We start from the raw sequence: 17,430 nt of genomic DNA, 5'->3' as shown, positions 1-17,430 counted from the left end.
CTACATGGTCCGGATTCCAATGGCCAAACGGACGGGAGGATAAACTCTCCCTTTATGCAGACGACCTATTGTTGTATTTGAGTAACCCGGACCATGCATGCCCCCATCATAGCCCGAATGCTGATGACCTATGGGAATTTCAGTGGCCTCAGGGTAAACTGGGGTAAATCAGTCCTCTTCCCGGTTAACGGCGACGATCTGGCAATTCCCCGGGACACCCTATGTCGAGTGGAGAGGGAAGGTTTTCGTTACCTGGGCATATGGGTCACTGGGACACTATCAAACTATGTGTTGCATAATCTACACCCGCTGATCGACCACTTTGAGGTTGACATACAGCACTGGAGGCTCCTGCCACTAACACTCATGGGGAGAGCGGCCCTCTTCAAGATGATGGCACTTCCACGTTTCCTCTATGTCCTGCAGAACGCCCCACTAGCCATACCAAATTCTGAGTTCACCCGGGTAGAGGGCCTCTTAAGGAAACTAATATGGAAGGGGGGGCAGCCCCGAATAGCACTAGCCACGCTGCAGCGCTCTGTTTGGGATGGGGGCATAGGAGTCCCACATCTCAGATCCTACTACTGGGCCAGTCAATTAACTATAGTTAATGACCTCCTCCATGCGGACCCAGAACTCCCACACATCAGAGCGGAATTACCTATTACCCAGGACACCCCGCCAATCCGAACACTATACCAAAGCCTACCCAGACCCCCCGCACAAACTACTTCATCTCATATCACAATTGTCTGGAGGCAGGCCCATAGACACATAGGCTGGGAGAACAGGATCACCACGGCACAACCACTATGGGGTAATCATATGCTGACGGAGGTTAAAAAGCTGACTACATAGACCCGATGGGGATAACAACAGTGGGAGATGTTATCGCGGATGGCGCCATCCTCCCGTTTGAAACGCTTCAACAGAAATTTGGAATCCCGGCAGCAGAACAATATCACTATACACTTCTAACACACGCTCTCAGGGGTTACAGGCAAGAACTTGCAGACGCACCAGATTATACACCCTTGGAACGTAACCTACTGACACAACATATCCCCACCAAGGTAACGACTATACTGTATAAGGCCATCAATGCATTCGCTACTCCGGGACTGGCCAGCCTCAAAACTAGATGGGAGACGGATATTGGGGATATTGACCCTGAGGACTGGATTCAGGTCCTCATGCACCCTCACGAAATCGCAATAAACTCCAGAATAAGACTGTTACAGCTCAAAATACTCCACAGGGTATACTACCCCCGCGTGGCCCTTTTCGGTTGGGGAAGGGCAGCAGATCCCAGTTGCCTGAGATGCCGGGGGGAGGAGGGCATTTTTTTCATCTCCTCTGGGAATGCCCCAAAATCAGAGACTTCTGGACACAGTGCTTACAAGTACTTACAACGACGCTGGGCCGTACAATAACACTAGAACCCGCAATAATGCTACTGGGCGCTCCAGATTAAAGCACCTCGAACAAATGGGAGGTCATTTTTCTCTCCACTGCAATGGGCCTGATAAAGCGGGACATAGCACAGAAATGGGGTGCACCGGAATGCCCAACAGTCGACCAATGGGTCAATGAAATGGACATCTGCGCGACAAAAGAACACAGAATATACACGGCACGGGGGTGCCCTGCAAAATCTACGAAGATCTGGGGAAAGTGGAAAGAACGTGAAATCTGAGAACTATTGGTGGGCAACAGCGGGAGCACTAGGGTCCTATCTTGAACATTACAGGCGACATACTACTGGAGGTGATGCATGGAGTGACAAACATGAACAGACCAAGGAATCAACCCGGGATGGTGGGGTGGAAAGGGGGAGGGGAGGAAACTGTTGATATGTTGTATGAATGTGTTTAAATCACCAATAAAATATGTTTATTAAAAAAAAAATTGGGCATTCTATTTGAAAAGTTCTCTTATGCAGCTGTTTTTTTCCTACAGCTTTTTCTACAAATTGGGAGTATTACTCAACCAGGTGAAACATATGATTTGAATTTGTCTTCGTCTTCTGGACAGGAATTTCCAGCACAACCTCTACCAAGCCTATCTTTGGTAAAATACCTCCTTGGCAGTTGGTGTGCCCCAGTTAGTGTACTAAGCTGGGAGTGAAAGGATGGCCTGTGGGTCTGTACCTGTCTCTGTACCTGTAATGTCTACTGTAACAACCTGAACTGTTATTGTATATATAGCAAGTAACCAGATACTATAAATAGTGTATATTACACGGCCTGCAGTAGCGGCCGTGTAGTTATGCTTAAGTTGCTAAACCCATTGGAAGACCACTTTTTCAGCAGCTTACAACTTCGCTCCCCCTGAAGGAATCCTCACCAAACCTTGCAACAAATGTATATGGCTGGCTCAGAATTTTCTTGCCAAGTTGGGTGAGGTTTCGTGCTGTGGGGGCAAAGTTATAAGGGAGGTCCCAAAACATTTTTTTTCCATAGACTGAATGGGGAAAACTGCATGGCTATAGGCTAAATGGCTGGACGGATTTTCACCAAATTTGCGGCAGGAGCAGGGGCTTAGGTCAGAAGCGTACTTTTGTGTGTTTGGTGGAAATCCGACCAGTACTTTTGTTGCAAAGAACTGAAATGTATGTCTCAAAAAATGTGTGATATCTGGATCCACTCAAAGTCTCATCGGCTTGCAGTACGCGTGATGTTGGTGAACATTGGACGCGGCCGGTGGTTGGCTGGTGGGAAGCGTGCTGTGTGTCAAAGTTTTTGGGAAACACCGCTATGGTGTATCAGAGGATAGTGCAGCATCGGAAGGGGTTGTCAAACATGGCTTGCATGATCAGGTGGGTGACAGAGGGGGATGCAAAGACATTGACAATCTGTTGTGCTGTAGCTTAGGGTTGATGGTGGTTATGTTGGCTTTGTGTGTTTCCATTGTTTTATGGTGGTGGGTTTGTGGCAAAATGTTCCCATGCTTGCCTGCATTGCCTTGTATTGGTTGTGGATAAGCTGTAGGCTTTTGAGTGCATGGACAGAGGTCGTAGGCCTCCCTTTGTACCCAAGAGACTAAGTCTTGGGCGCCACCCCTGCAATGCAATGCCTCCATGCATGGGAGAGCAGTGAGGCAATTTGCGGGTAGCGAATCAGGCGATTACCTTCTGTGACGACGGCATGGACGCTTCCTTGGAAATGGGGACTAGATTGCAGATGATGGAAAGACATTGAGAATGGGTGACATTGGTACATGGAAGAAATTTGTACCGTAACAGTTTTGCAATGTGGACCATTCACGCACCAATTTACATATACTTCATTGGCGGGTAGTTGCATAGGCGACTATCATATTTAGGTCAGTGCAGGCACAATGCACTGGAGATGGGGAGTGCATTGGAGACAATATGAGGATATTTGCAGTCGGTGTACTATGTTGTGTTGTGGCTGTAAAGCCACTTCTGCCTTGTGTGTGTGGCTAGGTCCCTTGGATGTAACAGTGTGGCCATTGGTTGCAAGCAGGTGTGAGAATGTTGGCATGCGTGGGGCTGTTAGTGGAGACATACATACTTGTAGTCGGGAAAGCTATGTGGCAACATGTTCCCATGCATGCCTATATTGCCTTCTAGTGGGTGTTTGCAAGGACTAGGCTTTTGGGTGCATGGGCGGAGGCTTGGTCACAGCCTTGCTTCAAGGAAGGCCTCTAACACATTGTCACATGGAAGCATTTTTTACCAGCGCACTTTTGCAATATGGACCATTGACGCAGCTACTTACAAATACTTCATTGGTGGTTAGCTGCACAGGTGACTATCATATTTTGGTCTGTGCAGGCAGACTCCATTGGGGATGGAGAGTGCATTGGAGACCATATGAGGATATTTGCAGGCAGTGTATTATGTTGTGTTGTGCCTGCAAAGCCATACTGGCTCGTGTGCGTGGATAGGATCCTTGGACCTATCAGCGTGGCAACTGGTTGGAAGTAGGTTGGAGAATGTAGCCTTGTTTGAGTCTGTTAGTGTACCTATACATACCTGTACTTAGGAAAGCTACATGACCACATAGTAGCATGCATGCCTCTATTGCCTTCTTCTGGGTGTGTTGAAGGACTAGGCTCTTGTGTGCATGGGCGGAGGCCGTAGCCTTGCTTCATGGAGGGTAGTGAGACATTGGCATATGGAAGGGATTTTTTGTTATCACAGTTTTGCTATATGGACCTATTATACTCATATATAATTTATTGGCGGGCAGCTGTAGAAGCGACTATCATTTCTTGGTGAATGCAGGCAGACTCCATTGGGCATGGGGAGTGCATTGGAGACAATATGAGGATATTGACTGTCGGTGTGCTATGTTGTGCTGTGCCTGCAAAACCCCTACTGGCTTGTGTGCATGGCTGGGGCCCTTGGACCTAACAGTCTGGCCACTGGTTGGAAGTATATTTCAGAATGTTGCCTTGGTTGGGTTCATTACTGTACCCACACGTACCTGTAGGCAGGAAAGCTATATGGCCACATGTTCCCATGCATCGCTCTATTGTCTTCTAGTGGGTGTGTCCAAGGACTAGGCTGTTGGGCACAACCATGCAGCGCAATGCAGCTATGTAGTGGAGTACTGTGATATAGCTATGTGCATTGTACACATATGCAGAAAGAGTGCATTCCCTTTGCTTTTAGCTCATTTGGATAAGGTATTATGACCATACCTTGTGCCATCCCACAGACATTTAAAAATGTAAGTGCGTTTGCAGATTCACAGTGCAGGACATGTTAGACTTCTTACAGCCGCAGTGGTTATATATGCCACCATTTGCCTTTGGAATGGTGCAGTCGTGAACAGAGCCTTGCTTCAGGGAGTGCAGTAAGACATTGGAACATGCATGGGAGCACTGTGATAATGGTATGTCGATTGCACACCTTTGTATACAGAGTGTATTTCATGTGCCTTCGCTAAGTGCGGTGTTTGTAACCATATATACTCATATCTTGTTCCATCCCACACACTTTTAAATATGTCAATGTCCTAAGGTACGCATCTGTGTAGAATCATTGTGGAGGACATGTTATACTTCCTCCAGCAGCATTGGTGAGATAAGACACCATTTGCGTTTGGAATGGTGTGGCTGTGAACAGAGCCTTGCTTCAGGGAGTGTAATAAGAAATTGGGACATGAAAAGATGTTTTTACCATGTACCTTTTGTGACATGGCCCATGTACGTAGATACTGACATATAATTCATTGTCGGGTAGCTGCACAGGGGACTACCTCCAGAGCCCATTGGAAATGGGGAGACTATTGCAGATGATATTGGGATATTTGTAATGGGTGTAATATGTTGTTTTGGGAGTGGCTAGCCCCTACCGCCTTGTGCGCATGGCTAGGGCCCTTTGACCTAACAGTCTGGACACTGGTTGGAAGTAGGTTTCAGAATGTTGCCTTCTTTGGGTCCGTTCCTATGCAGATATGTTACTCAAGCATACCCTCTTGGAAATATGCATGTCTCCTGTGGGTGATCACCATTACAGAATGGTTGTGGAGGACATATTGCAGTTGGTGCACCACTAGAGGTGGTGTGAAGTGGCTGCACAGGCATATGGCGTAGGTCATTGGACTTGTTGCCGTTCATGGCCTGACATGCCACCATTTATGTTTGCTATGGTGTGCCCTTGTTATATTTGTGCATTGAGAGTCAAGGAATATATTGTGACATGACACACGTTACTAAGCATTACACATGTAAAGTCTGCATAATGTACAGACCGACCCACATATGTTTGCAGCCGATACCATCATCAACGCTGTTAAGTGCATCCTTAGCTTTCTTTTGCCTAGTACTTCAGATGGGCAACAAACGCAGTTGGCGGTTCTATTGTGTGTATTTGTAATGTGTGCATCGCTTCCGTTAAGTATCTGTGTGCGCGGCAAACCCCATTGCAACAGTCACTGGCATCTCTGACATTACTTGTGGAGAGTCGTTCCTCATGGTGTACACTCCAGGTATTTTCATTATGTGCATGTCAAGCGTAGTGCACTCTGTCATGTGAGCATCTTAGCTCCGGAAAGGAACAACATAAACAAAAGCAAAAGCAGACATGCGCACACAGAGTGTACGGTTCCAGAACATTCGCTTAGTTTACCAACCACACAGTGAATTGCTGCAAGTGCTTTATTTTGCTACATATTGTTATCAAGACAACTGCAATAAACTGTCTTTTATTTCACAAACAAAATCCAGTGAGCAATGCCGTATGTGCACTTCTGTACTTCTGTTCTCGTCCAGCAAAGTGGGAAAAGGAGTAGCTAATGGTGCTTGGTAACCCGTGTGGAAGTACACGTTTTGTTTGCAATGTAGACAAGGTAACAGCTGTTGGCTCTGGGATGCTGTACAGCATAAACGTTTGCAGGTTGGTTCGTATTTCCGAAACTGCAAATGGACATCCAATCCTGTATCGATTGGCCCAGATAATAATGACGGAAAAGAAATTGCTTATGCTAATCTTGCAATGCTTGATCCAGCAACCGTCTGTTGGAATGTGGAAGCAGTAAGGTGCTAGGTATCTGAGAAGAAAGAGGAATAGGAATAGCTGTAAGTAGCCTTTATTACTGACAGCGTACAGGAGAAGTGTTAGCGGGAAGGATGTTGTCACAGTCTCATTAAAGCGAACATTACGACAGAAAAGAGAGAGAACATTCAGAAATACAAAGGCATGTAGCCATCCCATAACTGCCAGCATTGCAATAACATTCAACAGGGCAACCGTATTCCACATCCTCATTCCGGCAAAGCGCTACTTTTTAAACACTCTGCCACATGTGATTCAACAAATGTGTTGTATGCACTCAAATGCCCCTGTGGCTTTTATTATGTCAGGATAACTACAAGGAAAGCGAAGATATAATGGACCGGACATAAGTACAACATTCGGACATGTAATCGCAAATCATCAGTGGCAATGCATTTCATTGAAGCTAGGCACACGATAGCCCAGCTCAAGTGTGTTATCCTGGAGCAGGTTAAGCTAGGCCCCAGGGAAGGTGATCTTCTCAGAAAACTGTTACAAAGAGAGGTATTATGGATAGACTTACTAGACTCCATTCACCCTAGGGGTATGAACACAGAGATGGACCTAATGTGCTTTGTGTAACAGATTGATGTAATGTCTTTTCTATGTAGAGTCTCTTGGGCTTGTTCCCCATATTATTCTATGTATGATTGTAGAACCATTGGATGCATAGACACTAGTTTCTGTGTAATCCCCAATGTATACTTGAATGAGGGACTGGTACACAAGCGTTAGCTAATTGTAGTGATTCTGAGTATACTCCGTGAGTTATACCCCCCTCATTAACTCCTTGTAGGGCTGTTTAGCGGCCGGGAACACGGGTTATATTGTGATATATATCAACCTGACTGTACAGTACATCTATACACCTGCACTGTAGAATCATCATATTGGTAAATGTTTGATTCATTTTGAGGCCTTGGAACCCACTGCCCTCATATAGAACTGTTCATGAGGCAGGTTACCTGCTCCGATGCATTAATTCACTGTCCCCATTGCCATCTCTTTAGGGGCTCTAATGTGTTGTACTACTTACAACTACAATATTTTGGTTAGGGATCGTGTTTGTCCCTTGAGTTCTCTATTTAACTAGGTTGACCACAACTCCTTAGCCACATCATTCCTGCATTTCACTCTTTTAGTACATTTTATTAACCATTACGCCATATACAGTACGGGGTCAGATCGAGCAACGATCGGGACCCTGTCTCCTGGAATATACTGCATCTATGAATTAGGTAAGCAGAATCTTATATGGAATTGGCAGCACACATTAAGCCACTGTTCTATATAGGTATTTATTTAAATACCCCACAGGTTTTTTGACGCATTAGCTTGTGACAGTCGCCACTTTTGGATAGTTGTGAATTCGGTTCAGACCCAATACATGAAATCTACTTGCTCATTTTCCCCTCCACATTGTACTGAGTTCAACTATCTCTGCAGAAATTCTTTTTCCCTCGCCACCGACCACATGTCGGGTAAGTGTTTTCTTGTTTCTCTTCATCTCACAAGTTCTCTTGATGGTAGCATGACACACCAATTGAGCACTATACCTTGTACCTTTTATGTACCCGCAGGTCCAGATTAACGCCTGGAGAGTTACTAAGAGATGGCAATGAGGAGTTCTAACTTCAGTTAGCTCCTTTTTCTAAGTTAGTAGTAACATAGTGAGCCCTACACTGACACATGTTTTTTGAATTTGTCTTGTAGCTATATTGTCAAAATATGTTGTATCACGCCTATTAAGTTATGTACCCCAAGGCCCTGAAGAAGGATTTTGTTGTTATCCGAAATGCATTGGCAATCTTGTATCATCACTTGAGTGTATTAGGAGATACATACATATGTGATTGAATTATTCATGTACAAGTGTCTTGAAAACACGGAATTGTATGTGGATGTGCAACACAATCATTTGCTCTGTTTAACCTATCATTTGTGAAGGAACATATTATATTATGCCTTTTGTATTGTCTCTTTTTGATGTAAATTACAGGATAGCACTGAGTCGCCAGAGCTACACATTATTATATTTGTTTTTATGAAACACAAATCCGTGTGTGGTATTTATTGCGCGCACGGATACATGTATGATAACACTTTGATACCGAGGTAGAGGTATGTGTTACTTTTTCATTCATTTTCTTCTGTGTCATACAGTTAAGGAAACTTTTGACCTTCAAACACACCCAAACTATTGGGGACATAACGTATCACATTACTTGAAAAAGTACTCAAACATTTGAGGCTTTTATTGAAAAAGTACTCAAACATTTGAGGCTTTTACCCCTCAGGAGTGCACCAAGGGGGTGCTAGTTGGCAGCAACTGGCTTATGGTTATGTAATAGGTGGCTGCCTCATGTTAACCCACTGCCTTGCTCTATGTTTTTTAGGTGATACTGTCATTGTAGGGCTCCACACAAGCAAAATGTCTTGCAAACATTGCCACCAGACGCTGTTTTCTTGTGTTTCTTTTTTACAACACATGACAGTGGTTGCGAGTGTTGTTTGACCCACGGCACAATGTGTTTGTGTGTGTGTGCAAAGAAATAATAAAAAGACCCCTAATGGAGGTCACCTCGGAGTGCAGGAGAATGCAGGAGCTGGTTTGCTAAAAAATGCATCAATGAAATGTGAGCTGTCGATGTTTGTGTGCTGGTTGACTGCTGTGTGCACGTGTGGCCTTTATTACTTTCAATACACTGAGGGTGCGTAGAACTGAAAATTGTGTGAGAGGCCATAGTAAGTGCAAAACAGGGTATGTAGCACTGCACGAGTGAGCAGAAGTTGTGCTGTTTTAGAGCACGAATTGCATTGCTTTTTCGTCTTCTCCTTTATGTGTGGATTTTCTGGGGGTGTGGTAGAATGGCAACAAAACAAAGTACAATCACAGGTGCAATTTACAGGTAATTGTGGAGACATGGCAGTGTAACGGCGCGTGCCTACTGCCATCACAAATTTCCATACAATGTACAGAGAGAAAGTGTGCAGTAAAGTAACTTTATACATATCCATACAGACCTGCAGCTGAATACATTTTATTAGTAATACACATGTGATGTAAAGTTGTACTTACATAACTGGCAACTTCCATGCTTGTATTGGGTGGGTGACAAATTGCAGTGTACGGCACATGGAATCATTACACACCACCTTTGGGGCACATCGGCAGAGCAACTACACTGTAAATTATGTATCCTTTTTTTCTACAATTCCATACAATGTCTGACCTTGGAGCTAAACATGCTTCCCACTCAAGGCTGTTTTACAATGAGTGTGTGTCCTGTTCAAGGATAGGTATGTTAGGTTTCGCTTTCCAGAGATGATGTTGGAAAAAAATATAGTATTCAGCTGGCAAAGTATTTTGATTGTATCATGCATTTCCAAATGTTGGTAGTGTCATTACAGTGAAGGTAGTATGACGTATAAGTAGAGATGATGGTATAGTGCACATGCTACCCTGAATGCACAGATGGCAACATACATAAAATGTACTTATACAGTCCCTAAGGAACATTTATATATGCAGTCAGTTATGAGGCAACAGTGGACGATGGCAGACTGTGTGTTCGCTGCCTCAGCATACGTGGATGGGTGTCCCATTGTACGCACTTTGGTGTCTTGCAGCATGAACATGTTTGGAGATGTCATTGGTCAAAGAAAAGGAATTACTGCATATGTCCTTGAAACATTGTAAGGGGGTTATGATGTTTCCTTTACACAATATGAAAGGGAAACAGAAGTTTAAAAACTTAAGCAGTAACACAGTGTTTGCAATATGCCCGTCGAGCTATGTAACATGTGCTTCAGTGAAATATGTGTTGAAGACCTTCTTTTGAAATGATGTACATAACAATGAGCATGACCTAATGGCCGTTCTCGGGTAGGTTACTCCAATGTAGTGCATTTTGTGTGTCCACTTATTATAGGCTTAGGTAAACAGTGTACATAGGAAACAGGTTATGCATTGTGTGGAAGAGATGGCAGCCAATGTCAACTGCAGCGGCTAAGGGGTAGGTGGCTGTGTTATGTGTGGGGTTTGTGGTACGCCGATAGATGTTTGTATGCATAGTTGTACAGTGGAGAGGCAGTTGTGGGCAGAATGTACAATATTGAGTGCATGGCTGGAGCCCCGACAGTGTACTGGGTGTGGTGAAGCATGTCAAGCAAAGGCACAAGCTGCGTAGTAAAATATAGGTGTGCATTGCAAATGGTGCCATTGCTATGTGTATTGCAGAAATTAGTGCACACATTGCACTGTGGACACTGTAGAGAAATATGATACCAATACTTGCATACTTACTGTCTGGATTGAGGAGGGCCTGTGATGTTTTTGTGTACCGAATGTGAAATGTTGTAGTACTCAATGCTGCATTATCTGTGGGAAAAGAGAACAGAACATGTTAGAGCAGGTATTTTCTTACTTTGCAGTCCACTACATTGCATATATTTATTTACTTTATGGACCCTCATAACTAGTACTTCATAAGTGCTATGCTTTGAACCAGTGCATTGTGCAATGAGCACAGTTCTTGTGTTTCTTTGCATGATCATTGGGTCTGTGGGGGAAAAAATCCTTGCTGGATTAAAAAAAAATAATAATCAAAATGTCTTTGCTGCTATGATGCACAATGAGTTGCAGTCACGTTTGGAGTGGTTGCAGCACATTTGAAGGTGTACTCTTGAAGTAGGAGGAAATGTAAGGGTTTACAATTTCTGGCCCATACATGTTGGTTGGATGGGTGGTGTTGCAAGCTGGTGGTGTTTTGTACATGTATATCTGCTTCATTTTTGTACCACTGTTTCTTTATGCTTTTGGTTGCTGCTGGTGGTTTGCAAGTATTGTGACATTGTACTGTGCTACTGCAGAATTGTGACAGTAGTTACATACCTGTTGGCATACTGTAACTGCTCATACTTTGGAAGTGTTTCAGGATATGTTTGTAGCACAGTAGTTGTTGAAGGTTGAGTTGGGTTGTTTTATTTCTGCAAATACCATTGTAGTATTCTGGTTGCAGTTAGATACCAGGTGGCGTACTCTAACTGTTTACAGTATCCCATTCCTAAAAAGGGTACGTTTAGAAGCTTGTGCATTGCTGTTGCTACTTGCACATCTGTGTACATAGTAGTGTACAATTATGGGTTTATGTATCTACTGATAGGTATATATGTCTTTCAGTTGTATGACTATTCTTAGACAGCTGCTGACTGATTTGTGTACATGGTGGTTTCAGAGGCTACTGATGATAGTTTTGAACCCTCATACTTAGTGCTTTCCCTTTGACGTATCCTGTGGAAAATACTGCTACTGTGATTTGTGCAGACGTACTGTTTGTGTGAGTGTATTTATTGGGTTAATTGGGGATGAAATTGTCTAACACACACTCAAGTGCATTTCTTCATCAATGCTTGCTGTATGGTATGTTGCTTTAGGTTGACAGTGTGGAAGGAATCTTTCTTTCCTCTTACAAAGGTACTGGTTGGTGCTGGGGAGTAAGGTATAGTAGGTTTGTACATCAATGCGTAAATGTAGGCTTCAAGAATATTAAGTAAGCATTTTCAAGAATTGATTGTAATCTCTGCTTTGGAATGATGGAAGTATCATTGCATTCCTACCATGAGCATTGTTTTCTAATGCATGCAGTATACTGGCCTCCACTGGTTGAGTCACCTGTGTGGTAGATTATGGCTACTGTTGTGAAGGTTTTGTTGCCAAGAGAAACCTGTCCGTGTATGAAGGCAGTACGTTTGCAGTTGTTTTTGGTTCCATCAGCATTGTATCTTAGGAGCACTAATATTACATATTTGCTATGTGAGTGTATATGTAGCGTTGAACGATTCTGCATGACATACAGAATATGCTGTGGTTTGCATTTTGCACCAGTTGCTGAAATGGAATGAAGTTACAGTACAGTATTGATACTTAAACAAAGCATTTGTTAGGGACTTGTTCCTAAATGACATGGTTGCACAGACTGTATGTATGTTTCCACATGTAGGAAATGTGAAATTTTTCATTTATGAATATATTTTTCCTTTGCAGTATTTTTAGTAAGTACATTAGATATTCCTGTGGATCATCTTGTCGGTTTAAAGTGAATTTCACCATTCCAGCACTGTAGTCAAATTCTTGCCTTATTCCTGAGACACTGTAAATGGTGTCAGGATTACTTGCTGCATTTCTGTGAAGGACGAGCATTTGCAAATACAACTGGTCTGTGCCATTTAAATAAATGTGTTCACGAATTGTTGCCATTTAGAATAGAACATTCATTGTTACATTTACTTCTGTGTCTGAGCACTTTGATGGAAGGGTACGTGGTTTCTTTGAAAAGGCACTTTTTTGTGGGTGGAGTTGGTTATGTCTTTTCTTTTTTACTCCTTTTGTATGTGCTTTTGGTGTTTGATGTAGTATGAGTTGATTACAATGTCTTTGGTGGTACTGTTGCCAAATCATTTACAATTTCTGATTGAATAAGCCTCGTTTTCAAGGCTTTCGGTTTCTGAGGAATAGGGTACATTTTCAGATGTGTTGTGTACAGTGTGCGTAGTCTATTGTACTCTATGATGCAAGGAATGTCTGCGCTGACTGCAGTTGCATCAAAATTCACTAGATACAGTCCTTCCAGTGTCCGTATCCATGACAGTGCTACGTAACTCATGCCTTCTTTAAAGACTGTGCTGCCAATATCAATCAATGCTTGATCTAATGTTAGACCTTGTGATTTATGAATAGTTACTGCATAAGCTAGCGACAGAGCAAATTGTTTGCTGCGTACATGCTTGCCTTTGGAAAGAAGGAATTGAGCAGTTATGTGTCCTATATTTTTAACCTCTGAAAGTTTGTCAAACTTGATGTTCACAAACTGAATGCTGTTGTCAAGTGGGTATGTCTGGAAGTCAACAACTGTACCAAGTGCTCCATTAACTAAACCTTGCTCTACGTCAATGTTAGGCTTTAGCATAACTCTCCAGTTGACACACAATGTTAAAATGTTCTCCAAACCAGCTGTGTTTGAGATAGAGTTCTCTAAGTTTTTTATTCATGCTATGCCTTGTTGACACATAGATATTGTCATACCGTTATGTCCAGTTTGTCTGTGGCATGAATTTCCACCAGTGGTTGTTTTTCTTTTTTCTGCATTGTTGGATTACATTGTGCACGGCTTGATAGAGTTGCCATTAAGGACATACAGCTGACATTTCTCTGAGCTAATTGTTCCATGACATCAGTAGAACATGTGTTAGGCCCATACAGCTCATGGATGCATCTAGTATTGAGGGTAGACTGCGCCTCCTTTGATAGTACACCAATCCATATGTTTTTCAAAATGGTGGCGTAGGTGAGGTCTGCAGACTGATGCATGTTTTGAGTTAGTTCTCTGGATTGGAAATGTTCCCAGAGATTTACATTTTCGATGCTTCCAAGACTTTTACGGAACACTTTGTGGCCTAAAGTTTTGAAGATAGGTTCACCTTTCACTGGTGTTAATTGAAAGAGATCTCTGGAAACAATGACATGTTTTCCTCCAAAGAGTTCTCTGTAGTCTGTTTTGAGCACCTCTTGCTATCGGAGGGGAATCAAAGCCAACATTAGGTTGGAGACCATGCTCACCTCATTTATTAGGAGCATTTTCATTTGTTTCAAAACTTTGCGTAGCTTCATAGCTGATTCTGCAGAAAGTGTATAGTACTCTAATTTGTTTTGGTGTTCTACTGGAAGGATTAGCAATCAGTGTACAGTGACTCCACCTATGTTGTAGGCATCCAAACCTCTCGGGACAGTTACAACAGCTGAAATGTTGTTTGTTGATTATTGGAGGTATTTAGGTATTTACTGATAATTTGTATTAAGAATGTTTTACCTGACCCAGCTTCACCACTTACATACTGCAGTACATGTTTGTAGTTGTCATAGGTACAACATTTACTTTCGTGCTGTATACAATGTTCAATTTTTTCACTTACTTCTAGGATTCTAGGAAAATAGTATGCTGCTCATTGTTTAGTTTAGATTTGAGCACAACCAACTCTTCTGCAGACTGTTCATACTGAAATATAGTGGTGTTTACTTCCGTCATGGCTAATTCTGCCTCATTTGCTAAGAGTGGCTGGCTGTTACAGAAGGTTCACTGCTCTCAGAAGTGTCTATATTTAGTTGTGCTTCAAGTTCTTCTTCTTGTTGGCGTTCATTATCCCATATGGTTTTGTACCGTGTTAAGTTTTCATTTGTAATTGTACTTTCACTTGCCTTGAAAGCATCTTCATAGGAGGTGTGGGTGGCTAATAAATCTTCTTCTTTTTTCCATGTTTTGAAAAGTTGCAGTAGAGCCATGTAGTATAGTTATTTGTGTTGAGGAGTTTTTAATGACAATTTAATATGATTCATATGATTAATTAGGCTGCCTTCACAAGTTTCCACTCTGTATCTACCTTTTTCCTCATCTGGTGTATTTATTTTTTTGTATGCAAAGTTTTGGGCTACCAGATACAGGCACAAGGCTTCTAAAGTAACACCCCTGTGTGGGTAGTATGTATCCAATAAGTTTTTCTTCAAAATATCCTGGCTGTTTTTGTCTATTGTTTGTATGTCTTCGTACAATTTCAGTACTCTCTTTCTGGATGCAGCAGGACCAAGGCTTAGCCACACTATGTTTTCAGATTTCCCATGTAAGGCAGTGCCAGTTAAATGGTCTGCGGCTTCGTAGGCCCCACATTCTCTATGGGACAACATTTTAATTCCAAAGCTGTACCATTTTTGTGCCAGTGTTTTCTCAGATGATATGTCATCCCAGAGGTTGTTGAGCTCTGTTTTCTCTGCTTTTGTTAAGTAGGCTGTGATATATTGTGCAACTGCAGTGGAATTGTCTACATTGTATTGTGCATCAACATTAGCATTCCAAAGGAGAGCAATTATTGCATTGTAATCATTGATGTACTTTGATGCTTCACTCCTTTTTATACAGTATGTGTTCCTAGGAAACTTGCCTTTCACACTTTGTCAAACTGAAGACATGAAGCAGTTTACTTGGCCTGTTGTTGAAACTGGTCTAGGGAAACCAAAGTGGCATTTAGTGTAGTATTTGTGTCTGTTTTTATATTTGCGCCGACAGTACCTGCCACACTTGTGTCTTTGGAAGTGCAAAATGTGTGCAAGTAGGTCAGTATGTGTACTTTCCGAAAAGGGATTTTGCAAGTGCCATATTTGTGAATGAACTACAAAACAGTTTCATCACTCTCCTCACCAAATTTAGGAGCATGTGATGTGTGGTGCTCCTCTGGTTTGATATTATTTTGTCCAAAAGAAGTGCTCCACTTTTCCTTGCTTTATTGCAAATGATGTGCAGTATGGCAAGGAAGCGATGATGGAAGTACAGTGAAACATTTACTGGATCAAGACAGCAGAGTTTTCATGTCTACACCTGATTTGTTTTTGTTTGCTATGCATAGGAAAGTGTGCAAGTCTTCCCAAGCATACTCTGCAGAACTTAAAGTGACAAACCATGTGGGGGAGCCAAGGTTGTGTAGCATATACCGTACACCTGTGTGACATCAGAACCAGTACTCACGCATGTTCGCCAAGAGATTTGTAATACTTGACTGTAAAACTTCGTCCTTCTCTTGCACCTTTTGCAATAGCTGTGTAGTAGGCATATTTTGAAAATGGGAACCTGTTTTCAGTGTGTGGGCAACTCCATAACATAGCGTTGCCAGGTCACTTTCAAAGATTACGTGGAATATGTACTCCACGTTCTGTCTAAATCTAGGGTCTTCAGAATACATTCGTAAACAGCGGTATTCTGATGCTGTTATTTGTGTGCATCTTTCATCATATCTTCCACCTTTTCCAGTTGGGAAGAGTAGAGGAATGGCTTGTGCTTTTACACTTTTTTCCCATATACTGATAGGCGCTCCTTTGTCTTGCCGCATTTGATATGTTTCTAGTGCATCGTCTATGGTGTCTTTGGAGTGCAGTGGGTGAATTGTATAGTGGTCTAAAATATTGGAGGCTGCACTAGGATCTAGACACTCAAATGGCCAGTTGTTGGGGGGTCCATAATTATTTCGGTTCTTTCTCTCAGGATTTTTTCAACGTTTATTTCCTTGTAGTATTCACTGTTTTCTTTTAGATATTGCAAGGCTTCCCTAACTTTGCCTAAATTCACTAGCTGCTGTCAATTTTTTTTGTCTTTTGTAGGTACATCATTTACCAGGATAATCAAAGACTCTTCTATTGGCCTTTGCACTCATAGAGTGTCTACATTTTCTTTGAGAGCTAATGGTAAATAAATTACTTTCCCACAAATGCCTCTCAGTAATTTTAGGGGAGGCAATTTTGCAGTTTTCCGTTGAAGTTGTGTTATTGCTTGAAATGGGTGCACTGTTTTGGATTATAATGCTCTCATGCAAATTAAGCTGCTGCTGTGCGTTTGGGAGTGGAAATACTTCCAAATTATTACTGATTGCCCGTGAAGGCCTTTGGTTATTGTCAGGTTTTGCAGTGCAGTATGTGCAGAGTATGGAGGTGTTTGTAAGTTTGTATTTGTTTTCAGCTATAACGTACAGAGCTAATTGAAACCATTCTGATTCCTCATTGCCTTCTATTTTCTGCATTATATCTATAGTTTTGGTGTTCTTTCTAAAGAAAGCTCTACGACAACACACACACACATTTGGTGTGGCATTTCAGCTGCTGTGCTTTTGAACTTTTGTATTTCTTTTCTGTATGTGTGATATAAAAAGTTGATAGTTGCAATGTTGTCAGTACTAATGTCTGAAACTGCTGGAGTTTGTAAGTGCTTTTCAGTTGCACAATATTTCCTTTGGATGTGCTCTATTTCTTCGAGCACTTGTATGGCTGTACCGTGTAGGAGAATATTATTTAAATGTTGCAACGC

Source organism: Ambystoma mexicanum, chromosome 6p (genome assembly GCF_040938575.1).
Source record: "Ambystoma mexicanum isolate Mex_15411 chromosome 6p, UKY_AmexF1_1, whole genome shotgun sequence".
In the NCBI taxonomy this organism is placed as follows: Eukaryota; Metazoa; Chordata; class Amphibia; order Caudata; family Ambystomatidae; genus Ambystoma; species Ambystoma mexicanum.
The sequence above is the reverse complement of the archived record's forward strand: the minus strand, read 5'-3'. Positions refer to the sequence as shown.